Source organism: Leuciscus leuciscus, assembly GCF_965113295.1.
Source record: "Leuciscus leuciscus genome assembly, chromosome: 6".
Classification (NCBI taxonomy): Eukaryota; Metazoa; Chordata; class Actinopteri; order Cypriniformes; family Leuciscidae; genus Leuciscus; species Leuciscus leuciscus.
The window spans coordinates 18,405,552-18,414,513 of NC_138730.1; the positions used below are offsets into that span (position 1 = coordinate 18,405,552).

The following is an 8,962-nucleotide window of genomic DNA, read 5'->3' on the forward strand; positions in this document are numbered from 1 at the left end:
AACTGCTGCCACGCAACGAAACTAGGAATACGACCGGTTTAAGATGGCGGCCGCATTTCTCAGTGCCCAGCGGCCAATAGGGCATCTAGTCTCTATCAGAGCCCGTCTACGGAGAGCCTGTCCACTCCCTATTAAGCCCTATTGTACCGAATTTTGGTTGTAGTACCACCAGAGTTCCACTGGGGGCGCTCGCCATGAGTGCAAAATGAATGGGAGTCAATGGGGCTAGACGGCTAAATTTGTCTCTTTCACCCGATTGCCGTTGAGAAATCTCAGATGTGATTGTAGATTTTGCAAGTTCAACATGGGTTTTAGGTCGAAAGTTGAATGAACGAGTACTTATGTCGTCTTGATTTCTTACAGGTTGAGTTGTTGTTGCCCATAACACGCTAGCATTCTGCTAATGACGTCAGCATTCTGACGTCATTGACATTTTGAAAGACTTTTTTAAATCAAATAAGTGACTCTAAAAAATCTAACACCCAGCAATGTGTAATTTCTTTGCATCTCCTTTCGAATACAACATTCAAATTACTAGACAAAAAATTATATCCTGAGAAAAGTGGATTTTGAGGGGTATACCGCCATTGACCTCCATTCATTCTGCACTCGTACTGTGAGCGCCCTCATATGGAATCAGAGTGGAACTGCAACCAGTTCAGAAGCCGGAAGTGTAGTGAGAGTGAAACTTCTCGCCATATTAGACATTCTCTGTCTCTATATAATAGGCTTGTTCGACTTCATACAGCTCTGCGCAGACCGATCGGCGGCTGACTTGAAGCAGTGCATGCCGGTTAGAAATTTTGTCCGACTTGATACAGCGCCGACGCCACGTGACTGTGACATATGCCATCAAAGTACCGCGAGAGCATTTCGAGAGTAGCCGGAGAACTCAGCCAGCGCAGCTTCTCAAGAGCGGCTGCACTGGGCTGCAGGAGGGCTGATGACGACACAGCTGTCCCACGATTGGCCGGATTCACCGCATGACAACGATCACGTGTTTTCCGTGTTTATTCGATCACCTTTAGTTCCTCTAAAGCTCTCAAATCAGTTTTTTATAACAGTAAACACTCTTTTCATGTCGTATGTTATATTGTGTCATGTTTATCAAATTAAAACTGATTAAAAAACGTATAGACTCCACTTCATTAATAGTAACAATTATGTTGAACTTTATTCTTGTTCAAACAGACGCTGTATGAAGCAGTACATAAAGTAGGCCTATTGAATGAAAATGTCTCTGAAACATCTGTGTATTATTTGGCCAATATTACATTTATTTCACTTCAGCTGTGGTAAAGTATGCAAACACCACGTGAGCGGTCACTACGGGAACCAGAAAGTGTCCGACTTCACGTCTCCGTTTGCAGCTCCTCCCCACCTGCACGCGGCTACTCTCGCCGATCGGTTACATCCAGCCGCAGCCGATGTCGAACACACCTAAAATCTATGGCTGTTCCAACCTGGATGCATGTTCGGAGCTTCAAACGTCATCAATCACGTGGTATTGTCATTTCGATACGGGCTGTGTGTGATACAATAGTGCTTTGAAAACTGCGTCGGAGCATCGGAGCCCAACCGTCCCATCACTAGTGTGAACTCTTCATCTTCGTTGTTGTGCCTTTATATGCAGTATAACCGTGAGTCATTGAATCATTCTTCCAAATTATTATTTCGAAAATACAAGACCACTGTTAGGGTTGCCAACCGTTCCGTATAATACGGAATCGTTCCGTATTTGACACATAAAAGTCTTGTTCCGTATTGAACTGATACGGAACGCACTTTGTTCCGTATTTTTGAGAATCAATTCAGTGCAAATCCATGACAGACACATAGCTTCTAATATATGTCAGACTATGAACGAAGACATTAGTAGGCTATGATAAGAAAAAAACCGACGGTGCGGTAGATACTAATTTCTAATTTAACATCTTGGAACATCATCAGAGAATGCCCTTTTAATTGGTCGTTTCAGTCATTGTGAGTCACGTATCGTAGCAACGATGACGACAAGTGACAACAGCGGGAAATGTAAAAATGACTACCTCCGAGCGCCTCCGAGCAGCCGGCGAAAAAGAAAAGAGCACAAACATATAGAATTGAATGGGAAAATGACTGCCCGTGGCTGGAATGCGTGAGGGACAATGAATACAAGGCCGATTGTCCGGGCACAGGAGGGAGCAATGTCAAGGTTCCTTGTCCGTCAGACGTCTCCAGAGGCTGATATGGTAGGCTATGTAACGTTAATCATGTGGATTTTTTAAACTCAAATATAGTTGTGAAGAGAGTGATTATATTAAAAGAGATAGTACAGGTTTAGCCTGACATTGTAAAGAAATCAAAAAAGTACACATGGAAAAAATAGCTGCACAATGTGCTTAGTCTGAAGGTTTATTTATTTCTGTGAGATTTTCCATGTGCATACAGGTGTTGTATTGCTTGAATGCAGTATTTGAGTGCAATATTTTAGATTTTCTTTATTAGCTGTTTTTTTATGTATTATTGTTTTGCACTGGAAAGAAAGTTAACTATAATGGAAGTATAATTATATAAATATATTTGCACTACACTTCCTTAAAATGTTGTCTAATTAAATTAAAAATATATTTTTTTGCACTGGAAAGAACATTCTAGAAGTCTAATTCTATTGAATAAGTTCACACAAGGCTACAGAAAATTGTTGTGTTTATTTTTCTTCAAATGCAGTCTAAGCCGATGAGTTTTGAATGTTATATGTTGTATTTGTTTAAGTAAAAAATTACTTAAAAATTACCCCCCCCTCGTTCCTTATTTTTATTTCAGACAGTTGGCAACCCTACTGTTGTTTCAGCAGCTCTGCTGTAGCTTTGTTTGGAACTATTTTCATTGGAGGAGAGAAAACAGCTATGGTAACTGGCGATATTGTGTCTAAAATGTAAGTTAAAGGTAGGGTATGGGATTTGCAAAACAGCCGGCAGATTTTGAAAATACACAACTCAAATGTTCCTACCTTCTTTCCTCCAACGACTCCACCCATTCGAAAAACATGAAGGGGGATGGGAGGAGGGGGGTATGGTACGACCGTTTGATTGACGAACTTACTGTCCAGTGATTCTAGGTGGTCTTGGAAATGATTGGCTGGAGTTTTTCGAGTCCTGCCCGATCCACAGATGATTAAATTGCTTAATTTTCATTTCAGTGCTTCTAACTCAGTGGCTGTAAGTGGGTTAGGAATAGGATTTTAAGTGATTTTGAAAAAAATGCCCCACCTTTAATTAACATTAACTTTGTTTTTGTTTTGAACTAGCAACAGCAGATCCCTGAATTCACGGTATCATTTTCTTGATTATTTACATACATTTCCATTCAAATGCACACAGCCGAATCACAGCCACACTTTAATAATGCACAGATGAATTACCCCCCATAGGTAGGCTATAATACACTGAATAAACCATAACCACAGGATATATATGCATCCTGTAGTGATATGACAGGTCACATGACTTGACTTCTGTCTACGCTGAACTACTCATCTGGATTCTGTCTTTTTTAATCTGCAGCATAACGGATAACCTTGTCTTAAAAACATTACATTGTGATGCATGAGTTTTTAATAAGCTTGTATGTTGATTGCACTATTATCACAGATTATAAATATTTTATGTGTATAAATTTACGTATTATATGTTCCTCTGTGCAAGCTACCGCACTGAAGTTATTAATAATTGAAATAAACTGTCAGTGGTTTGCACGTATGACCTAGACACCCATCTGAATATATTATTCATACATCAAACATATTTGTGTCTGATTATGCAGAATAAAAACTCAAGGGGTGCAGATGACACAAATCCCCTGTTTGAAGTCCATTATAGAATCAAATATAGGAGATGTGTCTTATACTTGTACTTTTAATAGAATATAGTGCTTTTTGGATAGTTTATGATTCATAACAGAAGCAGATATCTGGCTTAGCACAACTTTAACATCTTTCAGACATCTATTTCATGAATTATTCTTAAAATATAACTTGCACTGATGACAAAAAATTTAAATGTTTTAATGTCCCCACAAAAACAAATTCAAGACCCTTATGTTAAAAGATTAGTTTACTCAGTAAATCATATATATTTTTGGTTTGTTGCCTGTTGCCAAAAATGAATGGGGGGTGGGGGTTATGTAAAAAATTCATTATTTAATTAAGGATTAGAAAGGAAGCTATATTGGATATTTTCTTTGTCTTATGGGATACCGCAGAGTGTATGATTATGGCACTGATAGCTGTTATTGACTCTAGATTCTCATAACACTGACAGCAATATTTCAAGTGAATAATGTATTCTCCTCTGTTCCATTAAAGTGTTGGATTTTCTTGCAAGCGATTATATATCATAGTTGGGGGTAAAGCTTGGACAGCTATGAAATATGGATCTCATGGATTGATTTTAAAACATCACAAATGCTCACTTTTGCAAAATTAAAGCAAGATGGGCAAATACATTTTTTATAAAGATATCTGCCTGCCACACAAATGTGTGAAAAATTTCTTGTTTTTTTCTTTTATTTGACCTGTCAGTCAGTTACAAATATAAATCAAATTAATGAACATAATATTAAGTATTAAGTAAAATGCTTAAGTACTGTTCAAATCACAACCTCTAAGACTTTTACTCAAATGGTATTAAAAAAATTGGTAACTTGTAATGGTGTAATTTTCATTGTAAGGTATCTGCACTTTTACAAGTATGGTTTTCAGGTACTTTACATCTCAGGTAGGTGATATATTATCTTCAAACACAAAAGTACATTTAACTTTTAGCACCACTCATATTTCGCCACGATACATACAACAACCAACTTTGCCAGAATCACATCTGTTTTGGATAAAATTGAACTTTTGGTTACACTTTAGTTTAGGGTCCAATTTTCAATATTAACTAGTTGCTTATTAGCATACATATCACTGAGATATTGGCTGTTTATTAGTACTTATAAAGTACATATTAATGCCTTATTCTGAATGACCATATTCTACATCCCTTAATCCTACCCAATATCTAAACTTAACAACCAACTATTAATAAGTAGTAAATAGAAGTTTATTGAGGCAAAAGTCGTAGTTAATAGTTAGTTAATTGTGACAATCGGATCATAATCTAAAGTGAGACCGAACATTTTACAGCACATTTTTCTGCGTCTTACACCACGAATACAGCAATCCTCTGGTGTTGTTTGGTCATTTTAGAAAATCGCTACTTCATCGGCACGGTGCGAAACTCTGTGACTTTTGTGGCAGTCGATATGTGACCACAAAAAAAATCGTGGACTTGATTTGAAAAAGCTAAATGTTTGTAAAACAAAATTGTGAAATCTGTGTTGTTCGTGGTCAGAAATGACCCCCATACACTGTAAAAAAAAACTGTAAATTTACAGGAAACTGTCTGTATTTTTTACAGAATTTTGCCGTTTTGTCATTATACAGTGAATACCTGTTATTTTACAGATATTTGTTGTAATTTAAAGATCCACTATTAAATTTACAGGTAATTGCTTTTATTGTGGTTTTACATTAATTTAACGTTTTTTAAAGGAAATTATCTGTAATTTTATAGGGTTATGTGTAATTTTACATAAAAAATTAAGTAATATTTTACAGATTATTTCTGTGGAATTAGAAAACAAAGAAAATAAGGTATAACTGCAGAAATGTTTTCCTTAAAGATTATTAAGCATGTGGGGGTTAAAGTGAGTTTTAAGATTTGTCCACACATTAGGCAGGCCTATTTAATTATTTATAATCTTTTAATTTTGTCTTGCAAATAGATGTTCATTTTGATCATCATTTGTATTTGCCCGTAAATTTCATTTAGGCCTATATTTTATGTATTTTATGAATCGTTTTTCCAAATCTGCGTTGCTGCACATTGCGTGGCTTTGTGTGCGTTTGAATGTGTGTGTGTGTGTGTGCCCGCGCGCGCGGCCGCGCGCAGATTCAAATTATCCGCCATTACGTTTCGTTGCTTAGTCCCGCCCAGCCCACAACGGTTAGCTACAAATCTGTCTCTGTCGTCGATCTGTGTCAAGGGCAAGCGGGAGATTTGAATTCAGAGCTATAATCGTATTCGACAGAAGCAGCCGTGAGCAGGAGCGCTGCTGAACACATATTAGTTGTAGTCTGGTGTCAGTCAGTCATTCCGGAAATAACGCGCCCTTTTTCAGTGAGCCTGGTTCGTCACAGCAGACCTCATCCCGACCGATCAACGGCTGAGGTAAGAGTCTAATACTACATGTAAATGATATTTTATATTACATTTGTGTTAAGTGGTTAGACTGTTTCCATGCTAACGTTAGCATTCTTAAATTATGTTCAGTCATAACTGGCGTCGAGGGCAAAACACAAATGCAGCATGGGTCTTTTCAATTATCGATCTGTGTTAAGAAAGATCAGTTGAACCCACTCTAACTTACTTGTTAACTTATAGACCTAAAACAATCTTTAGTAGACTTGTTATTCATATTAAAGTCCATAATTGTGTATAAAATCTTCGTTATGATAGTCAGTAACATTAAACCAATCTCTTAAATGGCGGGACATTTTGAAACCATGTCTGGAAGCTGAAAACTTTATTTTTCAATTTTTTTTTTCAATTTTTTTTTTTTTTTTTTTTTACTTTATTTTATTATAGTAAAATTGTAGTAAACACGTTTTTAGCTGATTTTTTTACCATTGTAATAGCCACAGTTTTACTAAAAAATAGGCCTACTGTGTTTCTTTTGTTTATTTCGTAATAGTTAACATGACTAACTTTATTAAGACCGTTAAGAAATCGAAATACTGTCTGTAACTTAACGTACTTGTTGATGATACAGGAAAGCCTAGAACAGGAAGACTAGAATATGAATACAACATGATGAACCCCTAGGTGTATCTAGGTCTAGGTCACAGTAAATCATATTCATTTAATGTTACTTGCTATAAATGTAACTTAGCTAAAATCACATGGCAGCTCAAAATATTACTGCTGGCTTTTCCAGCTCAGCTTCAAGATCATAGTCAGTTGAGTTTTTGCATTGTCCCAATGGAACATATTCTGACATGTGTAAATCTAATACTGAGTTTTAAAATAACTTGTGTGTGTGTGTGTGATTTCAGGTCACGTGGAAAGCAGATGATCATGGCAAACAAGGTATGGGAAGAATTCATTAAAACATAAAAATCATAATGGTTCTGATTCCATATGTTCATAACAGTCTTCTGATTCCATATGATTGCACTAAAAGTATGCACAAGGTTTGGATTTGCTACAGCAAGATTACGATTGTGTTAGATTCCACCCATCTTTCTTTCTTTTTTTAACTAGGCTCTGTCATTTAGAAACATGACTTTTCCTATCACTAATATCTTAATGACACATATCTCTACCTTTTAATCCAGCCAGATGATCTGACGGTTGCTGCTCGCATCTCAGCCTACCTGATGGAAAATTCTTGCTGGATGAATGACCTTCACCTTCAAATCAGCCTTGCCAAGACAGAACTGCTTATGGTTCAACTTTCAGCCAAAACATACTTGCTGTGATCCTGCTGATTTGCCTTATCATTAGGAGGATCAGGCCCTTCCTATCGGAGCTACACAACTCTCTTGTTCTATCCAGACTGGGCTATTGTAATGCTCTCCTGGCAGCTCTTCCAGTATCAGTCAAACCTCTGCAACTGATCCAGATGCTGTAGCAAGAGTTGTCTTTAAAGGTAGCCCTATGCCTAAACTCACTGCTTCAGATCTATGTGTCCTCCAGAAGCATGTGTTCTGCAAGTGAACGGCGCCTTGTGGTGCCATCATCCCAAAGAGACACAAAACCACTTTCACTGACATTTACCTGGACTGTTTCCTGGGGGTGGAATGACCGGCGCAACTCAACACATTTTCAAGAAACTGCTAAAGATCCATCTTTTTCATAAACACTTCACCCAATAATACTATATCTTTGTAAAAAAAAAAAAAAAAAAAAAAAAAACCTTGCTATGTGTACTGTGCGACTAACTGGGACTTGTCACTGCACTTGTTGCTTTTTATTATCTTTAATTATTATCTTAATTGGTTAGTCACTTTGGATAAAATGTAATTGTAAATGTTAAAATAAGTTATACTGTAAAGGTATACGGTAATTGCTTTTTATTGTGGATATATTTACATGTTCTAAATTATATACTAAGCATCTATTTCCTATCAATCACTTATCTTGATGTTTAGTGTTTGTTCAATTACTAATACTGTAAATATGCAGGTATTCTGTACTCATACATTTAGTTAATTTAAAAGAAATTGACTGTACATTTGCTATTATTAAGAACTTAATTAGAGATGTTGTGAAATTGGATCGGTACAAATAAAAATAAAAACTGTAAATTTACAAACATTTGTATTTGAATTTATGTACTTGTGTGCATTTTTTATACATAATTTCATTGTTATTTTACACAGAAAAACTATATTAAAAGAAAATTACTGTAGATAGACAGTATTATTATATAAAATAATTGTATAAAACCTTAAATTTACAGTATTTAATTGTTTTAAAGGTGTATATGACTTTTTTTAAACGTTAAAAATCCCAATAATTACATAAGATTTTATGTAATATTAAAGATATAATCTGTTATTTAATTATGGAAAATTACTGTATTTTAACGAGATTGTTTTTTGCCGTTATTTTACGGTAATTTTCTGGCGCCCCAGCTGCCGGAATAATACCGTTTTTTCACAGTTTTTTTTTTTACAGTGTAGGAAATGAACGGGACATTTTTGTGGGGGGGCAATCTACAAATCAGCCATGATGCGGACACACAGCGGTGAAGGGGGGACGCTCTAAAATATCAAGAGTGCAAAATAGACACAATAAAAGTTCATTTTAATGTCTAAAACCAACTATAGAATTTAAAAGCCTCTTTATAGAGCTAAATAGGAATCTAGTGGTTT

General features: G+C 36.1%; 1 long non-coding RNA gene across 1 annotated transcript; it reads left to right on the forward strand.

The window, feature by feature from the left end:
- Positions 1-5,707: 5,707 nt before the first annotated feature.
- On the forward strand, positions 5,708-8,486 carry LOC309500263. Its single transcript, XR_014206521.1, has 3 exons — positions 5,708-6,254; positions 7,139-7,172; positions 7,421-8,486. It is a non-coding gene; the product is annotated as an uncharacterized lncRNA (long non-coding RNA).
- Positions 8,487-8,962: the final 476 nt, after the last annotated feature.